Source organism: Solanum dulcamara, chromosome 10 (assembly GCF_947179165.1).
Source record: "Solanum dulcamara chromosome 10, daSolDulc1.2, whole genome shotgun sequence".
Classification (NCBI taxonomy): Eukaryota; Viridiplantae; Streptophyta; class Magnoliopsida; order Solanales; family Solanaceae; genus Solanum; species Solanum dulcamara.
In genome coordinates this window covers 9,732,450-9,736,712 of record NC_077246.1, presented here as the reverse complement: position 1 = coordinate 9,736,712, position 4,263 = coordinate 9,732,450, and positions in this window count along the sequence as shown.

Sequence of the window (4,263 nt, the reverse complement as noted above, 5' to 3'; positions counted from 1 at the left end):
TTGTGGAAAATGAAAATAAAAGCGATATTGAGAAAGGACAATTGCTTAGATGCAATTGAAGGCAGACCCACATACTTTATTGATGATAGCAAGTGGAACGACATAGACAGCAACGCAGTTGCTAATCTACACTTGGCACTAGCTGATCAAGTGTTGTCTAGTGTGGCTGAAAAATGGACTGCGAAGGAAATATGAGATACTCTTACGGGATTGTATGAGGACAAGTCTTTGCATAATAAAATCTTCTTAAAAAGAAGATTGTATACTCTTCAAATGGCAGAGTCCATGTCAGTTACTGAACACATCAATACTTTGAATACTTTGTTTTTGCAACTTACAACAATGAGTTGCAAAATAGAGGGGACTGAACGTGCGGAGCTTCTACTTCAAAGTCTGTCTGACTCATATGATCAACTCATCATCAACCTGACGAACAATACAGACGGTCTAGTTTTTGATGAAATTACAGCCGCTGTCTTAGAAGAAGAAAATCGGCGCAAAAATAAGGAAGACAGACAAAAAAGTTCGCAGCAATCTGAAGCTTTGATGATGGTGAGAGAAAGACCAACGAAATGTGGCCCCAGTGGGAGTCACAATCATGGTAGATCTCAATCAAGAAGTAAGAAGAATATCAAGTGTTACAACTGTGGCAAGAAAGGACACTTCAAGAAAGATTGTCGGTTCAAGAATTAGAGTGAACACCCTGAGCCATCAAATTCTTAAGAGAATGTTGCAAGTACCTTGGATGATGGAGATATTTTATGTAGTAAAGCAATATCAAATAATGAAGGCAGAAAATGATTCACTAATGTCTGAATCATGGACACAGGTTCAACATTGCACATGACTTCCCAAAGAAAATGGTTCCATCAATATAATCAATCTCAGGAGGGTCTGTGTTCATGGGAGACGATAATGCTTTGGATGTTATTGGTATTGGGTCCATTAAAATAAAGATGTATGATGGCACGATACGCACCATCCAGGAGGTACGACATGTAAAAGACTTGAGGAAGAATCTATTGTCTTTGGGACAATTAGATGATAATGGATATTCATATAAGACTTATGATGGAGTTATGAAAACATCCAAAGAGGCGCTTGTAGTGATGAAAGCAGAAAAACTTGCTGAAAATCTATATGTGCTTAAAGGTGAAACACACTAAGAAGAAGAAGCATCAACTGCGTCAGCAAGTTCATTTGAAGAATCAATGATGATATGGCATCGTAAACTTGGTCATATGTCGGAACGAGGTTTGAAGATTCTTGCTGAGCAAAAGCTTCTTCCAAGGCTCAAAAAGGTTTTACTACTCTTTTGTGAGGGTTATGTTACCAGTAAGCAAAATAAACTGAAGTTTAGCAGTTCCTCTACTTAAATCAAGAAAATATTAGATCTGGTTCACTCTAATGTTTGGCTAGCACCGGTGAAGTCCCTAGAAGGAGCAAAATATTTGGTGTCATTTATCGACAATTACTCCAAGAGAAGTTGGGTGTATCCAATCAAGAGAAAGACAGATGTTTTTCTAGTTTTCAAAGAATTCAAAGTGCGGGTGGAACTTGAATCTGAGAAAAAGATCAAGTGTTTAAGGACAAATAATGAAGGAGAATACACTAATGATGAATTTGATAACTTCTGTAAACAAGAAGGTATTAAACGACAGTTCATGGTGGCATATACTCCACAACAAAATGGAGTAGCAGAGCGGATGAACAGAACCTTATTAGAACGGACAAGAGCTATGTTGACAACTACAGGGTTGGAAAAACCATTCTGGATAGAAGCAGTCAAAACCGTCTGTTATGTGATCAATCGGTCACCATCAACCGCAATTGATCTGAAAACACCAATGGAGATGTGGACAAAAAAATCAGCTGATTATTCTCGCTTACATATATTCGGAAGTCCTACTTATGTTATGTACAACACCTAAGAAAAATCGAAGTTGGATCCAAAATCCAGGGAATGCATTTTCTTAGGATATGCTGATGGAGTCAAGGGGTATCGCTTGTAGGATCCCACTGCCCGCAAGGTGGTAATCAACAAGGATGTTGTATTTGTTGAAAACAAGATACAAGCAAAATAAGGTAGTACTTCAAAAGAAAAATCAGAGATTACTACAATTGAAGTTGAAAAAATAAAAGAAGTTCCAATTCCTTCTAAAGCAGTACTAGAGTACGAAGAACAAGAGAAAGCTGAGATCGAAACTCCACAAGTTCGAAGGTCAACTAGGGAGAGAAGAGAACCAGCTTGGCACTCAAATTATTCTATGGAGGGCAATTTTGCATACTGTCTATTAACAGAAGATGGAGAACCTTCAACTTTTTACAAGGCTATGAAAGGCCAAGAATCATCTTTTTGGATAGCAGCAATGCAAGAAAAAATTGAAGCTCTCCATAAAAATAAAACATGGGATCTTGTTCAACTACCACAAGAAAGAAAGGTCATTGGAAACAAATGGGTCTACAAGATCAAACGCAATGGTAATGATCAAGTGGAGAAGTATCGTGCAAGATTGGTCGTAAAAGGATTCGCTCAGAAAGAAGCTATAGACTTTAATGAGATATTTTCTTCGGTGGTTCGACTCACAACAATTCGAGTGGTCCTGATGATATGTGCTACATTTGACTTGTACTTGGAGCAATTAGATATCAAAACTGCATTTCTTCATGGAGAATTTGAAGAAGAAATTTACATGCTCCAACTGAAGAACAAGGTAAAGAGAACTTGGTTTGCAGGTTGAACAAATCTCTATATGGTCTCAAATAGGCGCCGAGGTGTTGGTTTGATTCCTTCATTATAAGCCTTGGATACAACAGACATAGTTCATATCCTTGTGTTTATTACAAGAGATTTGGTGATGACGATTTTATTATTTTGCTGTTGTATGTTAATGACATGTTGTTAACAGGCCCCAACAAAGATCGTCTCACAAATTTAAAGGCACAGTTGGCTAGGGAGTTTGAAATGAAGGACTTAGGACCAGTAAACAAGATTCTAGGGATGCAAATTCACCGAGACAAAATTAATAGGAAAATTTGGCTTTCTGAAAAAAAAACTACAACAATAACAACAACAACCCAGTAAAATCCCATAACGTGGGGGCTGGAGAGGGTAGAGTGTACACAGACCTTACTCCTACCAAGGTAGGACGGCTGTTTCCAAGAGACCCTCGGCTCAATAAAAGCATAAAAGCATAAAAAAGGGTCAGATAAGGTTTAGAAATTCAAAGCGATATAGGAAAATAAATAACGAAAGCGGCACAGATAAAATAGAATAATTGAAGACGGAAAGTAATAAATAATAACAGAAATAGCAGAAATGAGAGCATAAGAAATTGTAATGCGTTCATGCGCCTACAAATAGGGAAGAATAATGAGATTATGTACTAGCCTTCTACTCTAATGTGGTTCCTCCACACCCTTCTATCTAAGGTCATGTCCTCGGTAAGCTTTAACTGCGCTATATCCTATCTAATCACCCCTCTCCAATACTTCTTCGGCCTACCCCTACCTCTTCTATAACCATTCATGTCCAACCTCTCATACCTCCTCACTGGGGCATCTGTGTCTCTCCTCTTCACATGCCCAAACCATCTCAATCGCATTTCCCGCATCTTGTGTTCCACGAAGGCCACCCCACCTTATACCGAATAGCCTCATTTCTAATTCTGTCGCTCCTGGTGTGCCCACACATCCATCTCAACATTCTCATCTCGACAACTTTCATCTTTTGAACGTGAGAGATCTTAACTAGCCCACACTCTACCCCATACAATATAGACGGTCTAACCATCACTTTGTAGAACTTGACCTTAAGTTGTGGTGGCACCTTCTTGTCACATAGCACTCCGAAAGCAAGTCTCCATTTCATCCACCCTGCCCCAATACGATGTGTGACATATTCGTCAATATCCTCACTGTCTTGCCTGATAGACCCAAGATACTTGAAACTACTTCTCTTTTGGATGACTTGTGCACCAAGCCTAACTTCCACGCCAACCTCCTGAGGTGTCTCACTAAACTTGCACTCTAAGTACTCTATCTTGTTCCTACTTAGCTTAAACCCTTTAGACTCCAAGGTATGTCTCCAATACTCCAACTTAGCGTTAACTCCTCTACTAGTCTCATCGATCAGGACTATGTCATCCGCAAAAAGCATACACCATGGCACCTCACCTGTAATTTGTCGCATCAATCCATCCATCACCAAGGCAAATAAAAATGGACTAAGAGCTGATTCTTGATGCAACCCCATCACAATTG